The sequence below is a fragment of the Gopherus flavomarginatus genome, chromosome 8, assembly GCF_025201925.1.
Source record: "Gopherus flavomarginatus isolate rGopFla2 chromosome 8, rGopFla2.mat.asm, whole genome shotgun sequence".
In the NCBI taxonomy this organism is placed as follows: Eukaryota; Metazoa; Chordata; order Testudines; family Testudinidae; genus Gopherus; species Gopherus flavomarginatus.
In genome coordinates, this window is record NC_066624.1 from 45,527,108 (window position 1) to 45,545,095 (window position 17,988).

At 50.1% G+C, this 17,988-nt stretch overlaps 3 non-coding genes across 3 annotated transcripts; 1 reads left to right on the forward strand and 2 right to left on the reverse strand.

Moving 5' to 3' along the window:
• Positions 1-8,751: 8,751 nt before the first annotated feature.
• On the reverse strand, positions 8,752-8,833 carry TRNAA-AGC (transfer RNA alanine (anticodon AGC)). The gene has a single exon. It is a non-coding gene; the product is annotated as a tRNA-Ala (tRNA).
• A 1,531-nt stretch (positions 8,834-10,364) lies between these two features.
• On the forward strand, positions 10,365-10,436 carry TRNAC-GCA (transfer RNA cysteine (anticodon GCA)). The gene has a single exon. It is a non-coding gene; the product is annotated as a tRNA-Cys (tRNA).
• A 6,482-nt stretch (positions 10,437-16,918) lies between these two features.
• TRNAA-UGC (transfer RNA alanine (anticodon UGC)) lies at positions 16,919-16,990 on the reverse strand. Its single transcript has one exon. It is a non-coding gene; the product is annotated as a tRNA-Ala (tRNA).
• Between the last annotated feature and the right edge of the window lie 998 nt (positions 16,991-17,988).

The following is a 17,988-nucleotide window of genomic DNA, read 5'->3' on the forward strand; positions in this document are numbered from 1 at the left end:
CCCCCAACAACTCTCTAATACCCCCAGAACCCCTCCAGGCTGGACGTAGATATTTGTGACCTCCAGGAACCCCCTAATCCCTCCCCAAGACTTCTCCAGCCTGGACATAGGTATCTCTGCCCCCCACAAGCCCCCTAAGACCCATAGGTCCCCCACCAGCCTGGTTGTAGCTATGTGTATGCCACACAACCCCCCTAAGCTCCCCAGGGCCCCCTCGAACTGGTACGTAGGTATCTGCACAACCACAACCTCTTAAGTCCCCCAGGGACCCCTCCAGACCATACATAGGTTTTTGTGCCCCTCACCAACTCCCTAAACCCCCAGGGACCACTACAGCCTGGACGTATGTATCTGTGCTCACCACAACCCCCTAAGCCATCCAGGGACCTCTCCAGCCAGGATGTAGATATTTGTGTCCCCCATAAAGCCCCTAATCCCCACTGGAATGCCTCCAGCCTAGACGTAGCTATCTGTGCCCCCCACGACCCCTAAGCCCCCGAGGGATCTCTACAGCCTCTACGTAGGTGTGATGCTCTGTGCATTACCCTGCGTGGCCACACGGTGTTACTGTTCCTCTATGAGAGAAATGCTCTGTGCATTACCCTGCGTGGCCACACGGTGTCACTTATCAGAGGGGTAGCCATGTTAGTCTGGATCTGTAAAACCAGCAAAGAGTTCTGTGGCACCTTATAGACTAACAGACGTTTTGGAGCATGAGCTTTCGTGGGTGAATACCCACTTCATCAGATGCATGTAGTGGAAATTTCCAGGGGCAGGTATGTATATGCAGGCAAGCTAGAGATAATGAGGTAGTTCAATCAGGGAGAATGAGGCCCTGTTCTAGCAGTTGAGGTGTGAAAACCAAGGGAGGAGAAACTGGTTTTGTAATTGGCAAGCCATTCACAGTCTTTGTTTAATCCTGAGCTGATGGTGTCAAATTTGCAGATGAACTGAAGCTCAGCAGTTTTTCTTTGAAGTCTGGTCCTGAACTTTTTTTGCTGCAGGATGGCCACCTTAAGGTCTGCTATAGTGTGGCCAGGGAGGTTGAAGTGTTCTCCTACAGGTTTTTGTATATTGCCATTCCTACTATCTGATTTGTGTCCGTTTATCCTTTTCCGTAGCGACTGTCCAGTTTGGCCGATGTACATAGCAGAGGGGCATTGCTGGCATATGATAGTATATATTACATTTGTGGACATGCAGGTGAATGAACCGGTGATGGTGTGCCTGATCTGGTTAGGTCCTGTGATGGTGTCGCTGGTGTAGATATGTGGGCAGAGTTGGCACCGAGGTTTGTTGCATGGATTGGTTCCTGAGCTAGAGTTACTATGGTGCGGTGTGCAGTTACTGGTGAGAATGTTTCAGGTTGGTAGGTTGCCTGTGAGCGAGGACTGGCCTGCCACCCAAGGCCTGTGAAAGTATGGGATCATTGTCCAGGATGGGTTGTAGATCCCTGATGATGCGTTGGAGAGGTTTTAGCTGGGGACTGTATGTGATGGCCAGTGGAGTCCTGCTGGTTTCTTTCTTGGGTTTGTCTTGCAGTAGGAGGCTGCTGGGTACAGCAGAGAAACTGCTGAGCTTCAGTTCATCGGCAAATTTGACACCATCAGCTCAGGATTAAACAAAGACTGTGAATGGCTTGCCAATTACAGAACCAGTTTCTCCTCCCTTGGTTTTCACACCTCAACTGCTAGAACAGGGCCTCATCCTCCCTGATTGAACTGCCTCATTATCTCTAGCTTGCCTGCATATACATACCTGCCCCTGGAACTTTCCACTACATGCATCTGACGAAGTGGGTATTCACCCATGAAAGCTCATGCTCCAAAAAGTCTGTTAGTCTATAAGGTGCCACAGGATTCTTTGTTGCTTTTACAGATCCAGACTAACACGGCTACCCCTCTGATACTAGACTAGAGAAGGAGGGTAGACTGCCTCCATTCCCGGCTAAACCCCGGGGATTATTTTGTCCCATAACCGTGGGTTCACCCTAGCTAAAGATCCAGCCGATGAGGAGGCTTTCTGTCTCTAGGTGGATTACGGCGAACTTCTGGTGTTGTTGCACCGAAAATTACCATGGGCTTAGGGTCTGCAGCATGAACAGGTGAGGAGGTGGTATCAGCTCATGCTGGGCAAAGGGGTATCTCAGCCGCCGGAAGTAAGGGAGTAGAACAGTCAGGAACAGGTGATTCGTGAGTCAGTGTCTGACCAGAAGAGGTGAAGTCAGACCACTCAACTGCAGATATGTCTGAGGACTGGCATGATCTGGCAACAGCTGATCTACATGTCGCCACCAGGTAGGATTCTCTGCAGTCCGGACTGTGTAGGAAACAGGTCCTGTTTGAGTGATGATCGTGGCAGGGACCCATTTAGCTCCAGAAGTATAATTCCGAGCCAAAACTGGCTGTCCCAGGCTAAAGGTTCGGTCTTTTGCTCTGGGTGCACGTCTGATGACTTGATGTTGCTGCTGATGTTGCACAATTTGTTGGGGTTCAGAAGGTTTCAGCAGATCAAAGCAAGTGCGCAGCTGTCGTCCCATCATTAGAAAGGCCGGGGGTGCCTGGGTGGTAGCATGAGGTGTGTTTCTGTAGGAAAGTAAGAAGGTATCCAGACGCTTTTGAATGGAGTGTTGTCCCCTTGCTGATTTCAAAGCGTGTTTCATTGTCTGCACAAATCTTTCAGCTAATCCGTTGGTGGATGGATGATATGGTGCTGACGTGACGTGGTGTATCCCATTTGCCTTCATAAAATTTTGAAACCCCTGAGAGACGAACTGCAGTCCGTTGTCGCTCACAAGTTGTTCTGGGAGACCGAAACGACTAAAGAGTCCCTGTAGTTTTTGGACAGTACTCTCTGCAGTAGTGGACTGCATTATAGAGGCTTCTGGACATTTAGAATGGGCATCTAATGCCACCAAGAACATGTTTCCTTCAAGGGGGCCAGCAAAGTCAATGTGAATACGTTGCCACGGGTTTTCAGGCCAGTCTCATGGGTGTAGGGGTGCCCACTGGGGTGCATTCCTCATACCCTGACATGACATACAAGCTTTTGCTTTCTCTTCAATAGCACTGTCCAATCCAGGCCACCAAAAATAGCTTTGTGCAATTTCCTTCATGTGCACTATTCCACAGTGACTGGAATGTAGCTGTTCTAACATCTGTGATCTCAGTGGTGGTGGAATAATGACATGTCTCCCCCACAACAAACAACCGGATTGGACAGATAACTCCATCCTCCTGGACATGTAGGTAACAAGGTCGGGTGAGACCGGAAAGGTTTGTCGAGATTTTCCATGCATCACCAGGTCCATAACTTGGGACAATACTGGGCCAACGCGAGTTGCCTTCTTTATCTGAGTAGCAGTGATGGGTGTATTCTCTACCTGATCAAAGTAGAAGATTTCCTTTTGGGCACTATCTTGATGTTTGATCGGCAAAGGCAACCTTGAGAGGCCATCTGCATTGCCGTGCAGAGTGGATTTCCGATATTTAATTTTATAAGTGTGTGCTGAAAGTGACAATGCCCAACGTTGCATACAACTAGCAACTAATGGGGGAATGCCTGTGTAGGGTCCAAAAAATGACGTCAGAGGTCGATGGTCTGTGAGAATAGTAAACTTTCGCCCAAACAGGTACTGATGAAACTTCCGAATTCCAGAAACAATTCCTAATGCCTCACGTTCGATTTGGGAGTAGTTAGTTTTTGCTTTGCTTAGAGTGCATGAAGCAAAAGCAATAGGTCTCTCTTCTCCAGAAGGCATAATGAGTGACACGACTGCTCCCACTCCATAAGGGGAGGCATCGCAGGCAATTGTAGGGGTAAGGATGGATCAAAGTGCGTTAGAACTTCAGAATTTAGCAGTGCATCCTTAGCTTTGCTAAATGCAACATCACAGGCTTCAGTCCACTTCCAGGCCTTGTTCTGCCCCAGGAGCTCATGAAGTGGTTTTAGCAGTGTGGCTAACTGTGAGATGAACTTTCCATAATAGTTCAGTAGTCCTAGAAACGAGTGCAGCTGGCTTACATTTCAAGGTGGGGGAGCCTCTACCATAGCTTTAACTTTTGCAGGGGCCTTATGAAGACCTGCAGAATCAATGATGCGTCCCAAATATTCAACAGAGAGCTTGAAGAATTCACACTTGTCTTTGCGAAGTCGTAGGCCATACTCTTCCAGTCTTTGTAGGGTAGCCTCTAAATTCTTTAAGTGATCCTCTTCATTCCTTCCAGTGACCAGGATATCATCCAGATAGCACTGAACTCCTGACAAGCCACACAAGATCTGGTCCATAGCCCTCTGGAACAGGGCGGGAGCAGACATTATTTCGAAGGGTAGGCGACAGTATCGATAAAGCCCCTTATGAGTCACAATAGTCAACAGATCTTAGGACTTGTAATCGACGTGCGTCTGTAAATATGCTTGACTCAGATCAATCTTACTGAACTTTTGTCCCCCAGCCAGGCCTGCGAAGAGGTCATCTATGCAGGGAAGACGGTATTGCTCTGCACACAACACTGGGTTGACAGTGATTTTAAAATCACCGCAAATCCAGAGAGAGCCATCTTTCTTCACTATTGGAATGATAGGAGTGGCCCATGAGCTATGGGTAACTGGTGTTAGGACTCCATTGGTGACCAGGCGCTCCAGGTCTGTTTCAACTTTTCGCCTGATGGCATATGGCACAGTACGGGCTTTCAGATATTTTGGTGGACTATCAGGTTTAATGTTCAATGTCACAGTGATTCCCTTCATACTTCCCAAATCCTCTCCAAAAACAGCAGCATGTTTCCTTAGTATAGGGGTTAGACTGGTTTCTTCTTTAGTCATCCGGTGCACTTCTGCCCAGATCAGCTGAATCTGCCCAAACCAAGACCTACCCATTAAGGCTGGGTAGTTACCTCTCACCACAAACAGTGGCAATTTAGCAGCCTGTCCATTGAGCTCCACCTTAACATCAATAGTGCCCAACATGGGCACAGCTTCTCCTGTATACGTCTTCAGAACAGTTTTTGTTGCCTTAAGCGGAAGAGGCTGTAGCTTTTCTTTATACACAGTTTCGGAGACCAGCGAGACAGCTGCACCGGTGTCCAGTTCCATGCATATAGGTTTGCCATCCAATAACGGGGTTATCCCGAATTCATGTGAGCCCACTGCCAAAGACAAAACATGCAGTGGCACTTCCGCTTGCGATGAGGTGCCACCTTGATCATCCTGGGTCTGCTCTAGGGTATGCAGGGTTCCTCTTTTTGTCGGCCAGACCACAGGCCTCTTGTTCTTTTGTTTACAGGCACACTCAATGTGTCCCTTTTTGCCACAGTGTCGACACACCAGGTCCTTACACCAGCATTCTGATGCCTGGTGACCTGGCTTACCACAGCGGTAACATTCCTGACTCTGCACAGTTTTGTGGGTAGGTTCTTGTGACACTTTTTGCAGCCTAGGGGATGCACCGATGTATTGCGCCTCCCTTGTAGCCAGTTCCATGGATACAGCAATATCAACAGCCTTCTGTAATGTAAGCTGAGCCTCTGTCAGTAGGCACTTCCGTATAGCTTCTCTGTAGAGGCCACACACTAACCTGTCACGCAGGGCATCATTTAACATCTCTTTAAATTCACAGTGTTCTGCTAGCTTTTTTAAAATTGCTACAAATTGTACAACTGTTTCATCTTCTTTTTGGTCTCTTTTGTGAAACCGATATCTTTCAGCAACTACCAGTGGTTTTGGGGAAAAATGGGACCCCAGGATTTCCACCATGTCACTGCAAGATTTAGTCTCAGGCTTAACAGGGTATAGTAAGCTGCGTAACAGGGAGTAGGTTTTAGCTCCTACAACACTTAAGAATATGGGCACCTTCTTCTCTTCTGGAATGTCATTTGCAATAACAAAAAGCTCAAAACACTCAGTATACGCAGGCCACTGCTCTATATTCTCATCAAAAGGTTCCAGTGGCCTGGTCAGAGTAGCCATGATTTTTAGTTTCACTTTCTGTACCTTGACTTCTACTTCCTTGTGTTGCTGGAGCAGCACCAGAATCCCATCCTCGTCGCCACTTGTTATATCCTTGGGGGCAGCCGGTTTAAGAAGAAATCACTTGAGGCCAGACAGCAGACAGCTAACAAAACTACCATTTATTTACAGACACAGAGCTCACCCAATTGGCCGAAGCTGGCTGGGCTAACCCCTAATAATCTAACTCAGTTGCATGGGAACAAAAACCATGACAACCAAATACACAACAGTGGGCACCCTGCTGTGTGGGTGGGATGACGGTAACCCAGACTCAGGGCTGGAACAGGCCCCTGATTGAGGGGGTGGCTGCATGGTTTACAGCGCTCTGATGTCTCAGACAATGTGTCTCTCCCAAAGCCTCAGATCTGCATCCCCAGAAGGCTCCTGTGCTGCCTCCGCTCCTTTCACCTTCTACAGCAAGGAGCAGCAGCAAGGGGCAGGGATGAGCCATAGGCACCAGGTGGGGGGCAGAGGCTTCAGGAGCCCAGAGTGTTTGCCTGTCTGGGCATTTTGGCTGAGACCTCAGGGACACATTGTCAGGCAGAATCCCAGGCATCTGTATGAAAGGAGCATAAGGATGTAAGAGCAGTCAGACTGGGTCAGACTGGGTCCATCTCGCCCAGTGTCCTGTCTTCCCATAGCGGCCAAAGCCAGGTGCCCCAGAGAGAATGAACAGAACAGGTAATCATCAAGTGATCTATCCCCTGTCACCCGCTCCCAGCAAACAGAGACTAGGGACACCTTCCCTGCCCATCCTGGCTCAGAGCATGTCCTCCATGAATCGATTTAGCTCTTTTTCTGAGCCCTGTTATAGTCTTGACCTTCACAACATCCTCTGGCAAGGAGTTCCGCAGGTTGACTGTGCGTTGTGTGAAAAAATACTTCCTTTTGTTTGTTTTAAACGTGCTGCCTATTAATTTCATTTGGTGACCCCAAGTTCTTGTGTTATGAGAAGGAATAAGTAACACTTACTTATTTACTTTCTCCACACCAGCCATGATTTTATAGACCTCTATCATATCCTCCCTTAGTCATCTTTTCTCCAAGCTGAAAAGTCCCAGGCTTATTATTCTCTCCTCAGATGGCAGACACTCCATACCCCTTTCTGAACCTTTTCCAATACCAATACATCTTTTCTGAGATGGGGTGACCGTATCTGCATGCAGCATTCAAGATGTGGGCGTACCATGGATTTATACAGCGGCAATAAGATTTTCTCTCTTATTTTCTATCCCTTTCCTAATGACTCCCAACATTCTGTTCCCTTTTTGCCGGCCGCTGCACATTGAGTGGATGTTTGCAGAGAACTATCCACAGTGACTCCAAGATCTCTCACTTGAGTGGCAACAGCTATTTGACATCCCATCGTTTTATATGTAGAGTTGGGATTATGTTTGCCAATGTGCATCACTTTGCATTTATCAGCATTGAATTTCATCTGCCATTTTGTTGCCCTTTCACCCAGTTTCGTGAAATCTCTTTTTAGCTCCTCACAGGCTACTTAACTATCCTCAGTAGTTTTGGATCATCTGCAAATTTTGTCACCTCGCTGTTTAGCAGATCATTTATCAATATGTTGACTAGTCCTGGTCCCAGTACAGACACCACTAGTTACCTATTTGCATCCTGAGAACTGACCATTTATTCCTACCCTTTGTTTCCTAGCTTTTAACCAGTTATTGATCCATGTGAGGACCTTCCAGAGGTGAAAGTAAGTCAGTCCAGTCCAGTATGGGATACCGGCAAGAGCGGGTATGCTGTGCCAGCCCGGCCCGACTTCCCCAGGCTGGTGATTTAAAGGGCCCAGGGCTTCCTGCAGTGGCTGGAGCCCCGGGTCCTTTAAATCGTCTCCAAAGCCCCCCTGCTGGAGCCCCGGGGAGCAAATCACTGCCGTGGATGCTGCTCTCTCCCGCGCTACGAACACAGAGCAGGGGCGGCGGGAACTTCCTTACAGTGGGGGGGGCACCATTGTCTGAACTGTGGCACTCCCATGACACCCCTTCCTCAAGGACCCACACTCACACCACCCCTCCCCCCGAGGCCACACCCACAGAACGCCTCTTCCCCCCCTAAGACTCCACCCTTCCCCCCACTCCATCACTGGTCCTAACAGCTCGTAAACAGTGGTGGAGCCACAGCCCTCTAACCCCCTGTTCCAGCACCCCTGACACAGAGCTAAGCAGGCAGCAGTGTGTGTGTGTGTGTGTGTGTGTGTGTGTGTGTGTGTGTGACAGAGGCTGCTGTGCTGACCTGAGCCAGTGAGGGAAGCAGGGGCTGATGTTGGGGCTGTCTCCCTCCCCCTGCCTCAGGACTGGTTGCTTGCAGCAGCTGTCTGGACTTAGAGACAGTGTGCCCACACACTCACTCTCCCCACACACACACACATACTCTGTACCCCACCAGGCACATTGCAGTTGAAAAGCAGCTGGCAATCTAGTAGGATTCCCATGGAACAATGGGATAGACAAACCTGCATCATGTGATGCTGTACCAGCCATGAGGTCTTGCAAACCCTTCCCAAAACACCTGCAGCCAGTTGCACAGCTACCCACAATGCACTGCTCTCTGTGGCCATCCAAGATTCTAGCCTGGATGTGCTCTGGTGACACAAGGGGCATAGTGTGGATATGCAACAGCTGTTTAATTAAAACACTTTAAAGCCACATTACCCAATAGTGTAGCCACAGCTTGAGAGTGAGACAAGACCCAGCTCCCTTGAAACTAAAGAACCACAACTTCCCCTGTAGTTGACAGGATGTGAACCTGTGCCAGGAAACCCCAATGGATTGCTAGTCCATCGCCTTAGCCACTCGGCCATAACTACTTGCTTGAGATGGGTCTCTCACTACACTCTAGTTCTGTTCTCAATCTGTGATCAATTCCAGTTGTTCCCTCAGACCAGCTTCCACAACACACACACTGCTGTGCCGTTGTGGAAGTGTGTCCATGGCTGAACTGCAAGAATTCCTGCTCATTTCCCTTCTGGCTGGAGCATGAGGAGGGTGTTTTTGTGGTCAATGACGTTCCTGTAGATTGTTGTCCATTTCCTGCCTTGATCATTCAGACAGTTCCTTTACCATCATATCCCCAGCACATCAGGGATTGCAATAGCAGAGGGTAGGTTTTCTCCTGGGCACTGAGCTTTGCTAGGGGATTGGTGGCTCCTTTCTTCCTCACCCTGGAGTAAACTCAGCTATTTATTCCATCCTTGATGTTTCAATGAATAACAAGAGATGACCGAGGAAAGAGGTGGACAGGGCGGGTCTTAGGGGAGGGGCAGAGAGGTGTGGGTGGTGGACAGGGCAGGTCAGGGGAGGGGGTAGAGAGGTGTGAGTGCTGGGCAGGGTGGGTCCCAGGGGAGAAGCAGAGAGGCACAAGTGGTGGGCAGGGCTGGTCTTAGGGGAGGGGGCAGAGAGGTTTGGGCAGGGTGAGTCTCAGGGGAAGGGCAGAGAGGTGGGGGCAGCAGACAGGCCTTGGGGTAGGGGGTGGAGAGGCATAAGGAGGCCTTCGGGCAGCAGAGGAGCAAGCGAAAGTTGGACCAGCAGGCCTCAGCCAAAGAGGAAGAGCAGGGGTGGGAAGTGGCCAAATGGGAGTGAGGGCAGAGCATAGGTGGGGCCTCAGAGGGAGGAGAATGAGTCAGGGGGTGGAGTGGGCAGGGCCACCCAGAGGATTCAGAGCCTGGGGCAAAACAATATTGGGGGCCCCTTCCATAAAAAAAGTTGCAATACTCTAGAATACTATATTCTCATGGGGGCCCTGCAGGGCCTGGGGCAAATTGCCCCACGTGCCCCCCCTCTGGGTGGCCCTGTCCTCAGCCTCTCCTTGTAAGTCCCCTGCCCCCTAATCATTTTTGTTGCCCTCCCCTAGACTCTCTCTAACTTGTTTCTCTAGTGGGAGGGCGAAAACTGGACGCAATGCTCCAGATGTGGCCTCACCAATGCCGAATAGAGGGGAATAGTCACTTCCCTCCATCTGCTGCCAATACTCCTTCTAATCCAGCCCAGTATGACCAGTTACCCATATTGAATGCAGACCCACCAATATTTGATCAATTGGTTACTGTCCATTCAGGAGGTTCTTTCCTACCTATTCATAAATAATGAAGATGCTCTAAGCAGAGGGGAGAGAGCTGTCCCGCCCGTGTAGTTAATCCATCTCCCCGAGAGGTGGTAGCTACGTCACTGGGGGAATCTATGTGGGTGGGTGTGCAAGCTGTGGTGTCTCCATGCATCTATAAGTTTAATGAAACCCCATTTTTAAAAGCACTGTGGTCTGGGAAGAGAACAGGAGATCTCTGAGGCAGGGCCTGTCCTTCAAACTCTTTAAGATCACTGACTTACTTTCATAGCAGTCATGGGGGTATAGCTCAGTGGTAGAGTGTTTGACTGCAAATCAAGTAGTCCTTGGTTCAGATCCAAATGCCCCCTTACGCACCTCTTCCTTCAACAAAAGTAATTGCATTTCTGTTATGTTCACGAGTTCCACTGAGTAGGGATCCCTGAAATGAATGCAAACACTCAATATCTTCCTGTGCAAATGCATATAAACCTAGCAAACATGTGCCTCCACTGAAATCAGTTCAAATCCTCTAAAGGATTAAAGAATCCTTATTGAGGTTGCAGGAAAAAACCATCCTGATGTGTAGAAAGAATAGTAAATATGGCAGGCGGCCAGCTTGGCTTAACAGTGAAATCCTTGCTGATCTTAAACGCAAAAGAGAAGCTTACAAAAAGTGGAAGATTGGACAAATGACCAGAGAGGAGTATAAAAATATTGCTCAGGCATGCAGGAGTGAAGTCAGGAAGGCCAAATCACACTCGGAGTTGCAGCTAGCAAGAGATGTTAAGAGTAAGAAGAAGGGTTTCTTCAGGTATGTTAGTAACATGAAGAAAGTCAAGGAAAGTGTGGGCCCCTTACTGAATGAGGGAGGTAACTTAGTGGACAGAGGATGTGGAAAAAGCTAATGTACTCAATGCTTTTTTTGTCTCTGTCTTCACAAACAAGGTCAGCTCCCAGACTGCTGCACTGGGCAGCACAGTGTGGGGAGAAGGTGACCAGCCCTCTGTGGAGAAAGAAGTGGTTCGAGACTATTTAGAAAAACTGGAGACCAGCACATGTCCATGGGGCTGGATGCGCTGCATCCGAGGGTGCTAAAGGAGTTGGCGGATGTGATTGCAGAGCCATTACCCATTATCTATGAAAACTCATGGCGATCGGGGGTGGTCCCAGATGACTGGAAAAAGGCCCATCTTTAAAAAAGGGAAGAAGGAGGATTTGGGGAACTACAGGCCAGTCAGTCTCACCTCAATCCCTGGAAAAATCATGGAGCAGATCCTCAAGGAATCACTTCTGAAGCACTTAGAGGAGAGGAAAGTGATCAGGAACAGTCAGCATGGATTCACCAGGGCAAGTCATACCTGACTAACCTAATTGCCTTCTATGAGGAGATAACTGGGTCTGTGGATGAGGGGAAAGCAGTGGATGTGTTATTCCTTGACTTTAGCAAAGCTTTTGATGTGGTCTCCCACAGTATTCTTGCCAGCAAGTTAAAGTATGGGCTGGATGAATGGATTGTAAGGTGGTTAGAAAGCTGGCTAGATCGTCAGACTCAATGGGCAGTGATCAAAGGCTCCATGTCTAGCTGGCAGCCAGTTTCAAGCGGAGTGCCCCAAGGGTTGGTCCTGGGGCCAGTTTTGTTCAATATCTTCATTAATGATCTGGAGAATGGCGTGGACTGCACCCTCATCAAGTTTGCAGATGACACTAAACTGGGAGGAGTGGTAGATATGCTGGAGGGTAGGGTTAGGATACAGAGGGACCTAGACAAATTAGAGGACTGGGGCAAAAGAAACCTGATGAGGTTCAACGAGGACAAGTGCAGAATCCTGCACTTAGGACAGAAGAATCCCATTCGCTGTTACAGACTAGGGACCGAATGGTTAGGAAGCGGTTCTACAGAAAAGGACCTAGAGATTACAGTAGACGAGAAGCTGGCTATGAGTCAACAGTGTGCCCTTGTTGCCAAGAAGGCTAACGGCATTTTGGGTTGTATAAGTAGGGGCATTGCCAGCAGATCGATGGATGTGATCATTCCCCTCTATTCGACATTGGTGAAGCCCCGTCTGGAGTACTGTGTCCAGTTTTGGGCCCAACACTACACGAAGGATGTGGAAACCTTGGAAAGATTCCAGCAGAGGGCAACAAAAATGATTAGAAATCTGGAGCACATGACTTATGAGGAGAGGTTGAGGGAACTGGGCTTGTTTAGTCTGCAGAAGAGAAGACTGAGGGGGGATTTGATAGCTGCTTTCAAGTACCTGAAAGGGGTTCCAAAGAGGATGGATCTAGACTGTTCTCTATGGTACCTGATGACAGAACAAGGAGTAATGGTCTCAAGTTGCAACGAGGAAGGTTTAGGTGGAATATTAGGAAAAAACTTTTTCACAAGGAGGGTGGTGAAGCACTGGAATGGGTTACCTAGGGAGGTGGTGGAATCTTCTTCCTTAGAGGTTTTTAAGGTCAGGCTTGACAGAGCCCTGGCTGGTAAGATTTAGTTGGGGATTGGTCCTGCCTTGAGCAGTGGATTGGACTAGATACCTCCTGAGGTCCCTTCCAACCCTGATATTCTATGATTATATGATTAAATGTTCTGATGGTCTCTTCTGGACATAAAATCGACTAATTTCTGAAAAACTGAGTGTAGCATTGGGAGCAGCGTCTGATGTTTTACTGTCTAGCCAACTTGCTTCCTAGAACGAACGCTCCTTGAGTGTGGTGATTCACAGGGAGTAGCTCAAACCTCCAAAGTGCCTGGCCAGGGGCAGGACATTGGCACAGCAAGGGAGGGGTGTAGCAGTGACATCACAAAGGCCTTTTGCAGGACCTCACACTATTGGTCAAAGACTATTGGTGGGGAGGTGGTGACCTCACAGAGAGATTCTGACATCATCCAGGCAGGAGAGTGGCGAGGGGCCAGGGAAACCTCAGAGACCCCTGTGGCTTTGCTTCAGCAAATCTCCTTCTCCAGGTCTGTCTTTGAGGACTGAGAGAGTATTCGGGGTCACGGACGTGAGCGCCAGGAGGAACCTCTTTCGGGTTTTCTCCTTCTCTTGTAGTGATTTTACTAGAAAACAGCCATCCCTGTTTAGAAGGTAAGAGCCTCCTGGAGGTTTGAAACCTGTTCAGTCTGATCCATCTGGTGAGAGTTGAATTCTAGGCATGGAAAACACGAGCTTAAGGAGGCAGAATTTTATTCCACAGCTGGGATTTTGTCCCTTAGAATCAGTGGGGACATAAGGGTTTGTCCTTTTTGTTTCACCTTTTCCTCCATCCACCCTCCCTCCCTCGTTTCTCTTCTTCTCTTGCTTCTTTTCTCCTTTTTCCTATTCCCCTCCCAACACCAGGAGGTATGCTTGTGTGTGTGTGTGTGTTGCGGGGCAGTGCTCTGTAGCTCCCACTGTGGGAGGTTCACCGAAAAATGTGGGGCTGAAATAGTGCTTGGGCAGTGATCCCCACCAGTGACCTGGGCCATCCTTCGGGCTCTCTGGGCTCATCTTCAGCCTCCCGTCCTCAGTCTCTACCCTGATTGGCTGAGCAGGGGGTTATTGACAGGGAGGAGACTCAGGTCCTTGTTGTTCTCTTTTAAGACCAAGGAAATAAGTCAGAACCAGTTCTATGTTTGGTGAATTTTGCTGCTTCTCTGCATTAATGGTCTCTGAGCAGTTCATGATTCTCTCTAACATTGCAGTTCTCCTCAAATACTTGCTGAATAATTACTGTCACTATTGTTGGTCTGGAGCTCATCTGAGACCACTTTATTCAGGTCATTCAATGTCTGAAATTCAAGATCCGATGGTTATTTTGAAAATTAGGGCTCTTGTGTCCTATTCCCAACTCTGCCACCGACTGCCTGTGTGACCTAAGACAAGTCAATTCTCCTTTCTCAGCCTGAGCTTCTCCCTCTTTCAAGTAGGGATAATAATGATCCGCTCCTACCTACCTCATGGTGCGTGGAGGCAGGGCTGGTTCTAGGTCTTTTGCTGCCCAAAGCAAAAAAAAATTTTGGCTGCCCCCACCCCATCCCTGCCCCCCCCACTCCCCTGCTGCCCAAGCCCTGGGCTTTCCCTCCCCACCTGAACCCCCTGACACTCCAGCTCTGGGCCTCCCCCCAACCGCATCCCCCTGCTGTCCCAGCCCTGGGCTCTTCCCCCGCACACACCCCGTGCTGCCCCAGCTCTGGGCTCTCCTCTCCCCCCCTCCAGTGCTCCCCCACCCACACACACTCCTGCCGCCTCAGCCCTGGGCTCTGCCCCCACCACCCGCACCTCCTGCCGCCCCAGCCCAGCCTGACTGGCTGTGTGACCTGAGACAAGTCAATTCTCTTTCTCAGCCTGAGCTTCTCCATCTTTCAAGTAGGGATAGTAATGATCTGCTCCTACCTACCTCACGGTGGGTGGAGGATGGGGATCCATTGGAGAGTGTCACTAGGAATAGTGCATAATATAAGGTGTCCTATCACATTTACTCAGAGCAGATTAACACATAATAGAATAGCTGAAATAGTCTATTTGATTTGTATGTTTTTATTTTGAAATTGTTAAAAGCAGCAACGACGTAGCTCAGACTGAAGCATCTTATCTAATGTTTGAGATCTAAGTGTCTCCTCTTTGTGTGCGAGGAGACAATTTAACACACTGTGACAAACAGGAGATGCTTTTGTTTTGCAACAAAATACTTTTGCAAAGAACTTTCATCCCACTTGTTATGATTTTGAGAAACAAACTGATTTAGTCTGAATGGGATTTTCTGACAGAAATGGTTTCAATGAAATTTCCTCACCATCTCGATTCCTGGGCTCTATCCCTACCTCTAAGGAGGAGAGGGAGGGTTTGTCTGTTAGAACAGGAGTCAGGACCGCTGGCTTCTCTTTCTGGCTCTGCCACCACCTTTCTGTGTATGCCCTTGGGTAGGTCACTTCCCTTCTCTGTACCTCAGGCTCCTCCCCGTCTGTCCAATGGGAACAGGGACAGTTCTCGAACTCTGGGCAGTTGTGAGCCTGAGTGAGATAAGGGGTGTTAAAGCCCTCTGTGATGGAGAAAGGGGAGTTTCACAGTGTTTAGCACCAAGGAATTCTAAAGTTTGCTAAAGTGTCTAGTCTGTGGAAACAAGAAATGGTCGGGCCCTAACTTTTTAAAAGCCCATTCAGGGATGTGAGTCCCTGTCTTTTCGGTACCTGGGGTTCTTTGCCAGCAGGAGAGAAGAGGTTCCTGCCTCCGTTTTTGTGGCCTAAACAAACCCGGTGTTGTGGCCCAGTTCTCGTCTGAGATCCCTGAAAAAGAACATCTTCCCACCCATGATCAAGACAGGACCTATCATGCTAGTTACATTTTAATAAGACCAAAGCCTCCTCAAACCCGGTGTCACAATCACTGGAATGATTTTACCTTGATATTTTACCGGCCGCAGACACAAAGCGAGTCAAATTACAGTTTCTCTTCAGCGTCAGTGCACACACAAGAATCCGGAGGCTTTTCATTCCTTAGGTTCTGCTGCCATTTCATTTCTGTCCTCTTCCAAGATTTATCATTGTGCAAAGCAATATTTGGCCTTGGGAGTGTCCCCTCTGGTCCTGCCTGCTGCCTATGGGAAATTAAAAGGGCCCAGAGATCCCTGCCGCCGCCACCACCACCAGCACAAGGGGGCTAAGGCAGTTTCCTGCTCACCCTCGCTCCGTGTGGCACGCCACCCCCAGAAGCAGCTGGCACGTCACTGTAGCCCATGAGGTGTGTGTGGGGGGTCTCCCCGAGTGCCAACTCTGCCTACTGTGGCAATGGGACCTGTGGGGTGGAGTCTGCTGGCAGTGGTGCACAGAGACACTCCCAGCCCTCCTGGTTAGAGGCTGCTTCCAGAGAGGGGTGCACATTGCTTTTGGGAAATGCTTGAGGTAAATGCTGCACCCCTCACCCTCTCCTGCACCCCTCACACCCTGCTCCAACTCAAACCCCATATCCGCACCCAAACTCCCTCCAAGACGCTGCCCACCACACCCACTCCTGCACCCCAACCCTCTGACTGAGCCCAGACCCTGCACTCAAAGTCTTTCCCAGAGCCCAACACCTCCCTCCCACACCCAAACTCCCTCCCAGAGCCTCACACAGGTGTGGGGTGGGGCAGGACTTGGTCCCATTCTGGGAACCACCAAAAATTATACAAACCTGCCAGCTCTGTCCAGCCCAACCTTCTGCTGATGCACCTCAGCCCACACCCGTGCAGGGTTTGAAGCTTTCATTGCTTAAATTCCAGGACACTGAGGGATTTCAGCTCCCCTTTGCCCAGAGGGAAACCACCCCACTCCCAGCCAGGTTCTTGTCCACGGGATCACTGTAGGGGGGCTGGGTCCCTCTGGGTCTTTTCTCTCTCTAGGACAGGCCAGGGTGCAATAACTGGGGCATCTGAGCACCCAGGACCTTCTGTGGGGCTGCCATTCCCCTTCCCCTTCTGTGGTCCCATCTGTCACTGACTCCAGCCTTTTTTCTATCCATCGTCAGCACCATCTCAAGCCAGCTGCACCCGCCTCAAAAAGTCAGTGTCCCCTGGTGGGTGTAAATCACTGACCTCTCTCCTCTCTGAGCACTGACAGCCCCTCTGTTTCCTTGCCTCTCGGGCTGTGCAGATGGGACCTTTCCCTCCAGTGCTGGAGGATTCGCCCTTCTCATCTACCATTGTCCCAAGCAGCACAGCGGGTGGGAATCTTAAACATACCGAGGTGACTTAGGAGCAGAAACTCCCCCAGGACCTTCCATGCAATTGTCCCTTGCCCCTCAGTGAGCAGGATTGAAGCTCGGGCAAGGAGCCTGGTGGGCCACATCCCCTCTGGGCATGAGCAAAGCAGCAGGATGAAAAAGAAACCTGGAGATGTGGGGGATTGAACCCAGGGCCTCATACATGCAAAGCATGTGCTCTACCACTGAGCTACAACCCCACCTTGGTTTGGTCCTTGCTCTGAGGGCCAAACCTGCTGTCCTGGAGGTTGGTGGTTCATGGGGAACACTTTGCGGCAGGGCCGGATTCTATACAGCAGAGGAGGAGAGAGAGTGCATGCCCTGGACCCAGGGTGCAGCGATACAAGACTCAGCCTTCATACTGCATTGGCTGGGTGCAGGGGTGAGAGTAACTTACAGGACTTACCGGTACTGCGGGAGTCCTGAGGGGGCGTGGCCTCATCCAGAAGAGGCGTGGCATCTCAAGAGTTAAAGGCCCTGGGGCACCAGCTGTGGCTGGGAGACCCAGAGCCTTTAAATCAACCAGAGGCTCCTAGCTGAAGAGGGGGCTGGGAGCCCCCCGGGGCTCATGGGGCAAATTAAAGGGCCTAGGCCTCCAGCCACCAGGAGAACCCCAAGCTTTGCGGGACTGGGGCAGGGATTTAAAGGGCCCAGAGCTCCTGCCGCTGAGGGGAGCCCCGAGCCCTTTAAATCCCGGCCCCAGCCCGGTCACCAGAGCCACGGCCAGGATTCAAAGGACTCTGGGCTGCCTGCAGCAGCATGGAGCTCTCAGCCCTTTAAATCTCAGCTGCAGCTGGGATTTAAAGGGCTCTAGGCTGCCCGCAGCCGCGGGGAGCTCTGAGCCCTTTCAATCCCGGCCCCAGCCTGGCCGCCAGAGCCCTGGCCGTGGGCAGTCCAGAGCCCTTTCAATGCCCGCCATGGATGCCAGTGTGGTCCAACACGGCGTACTGGCTCTTGCCAGTACACCATACCAGACTGGACCGGCTTACTTTCAGCTCTGGGTGGGTGGGTGGTGCTGCAATCCCCTGCTAGAAAGTAATGTTGGTGGGGGACTCTGTGAGCAGCTCAACACCCAACCCTGGTGGCAGACGCAGTGTGGGGGACTCCAGGTGTTTCTAGGATCCATTATTTCCACCTGCCTGTAAAATCCGGTTTTCCCCAGCACATTCACTGCAGTGCAATTGGGTCAGTGTTTCCA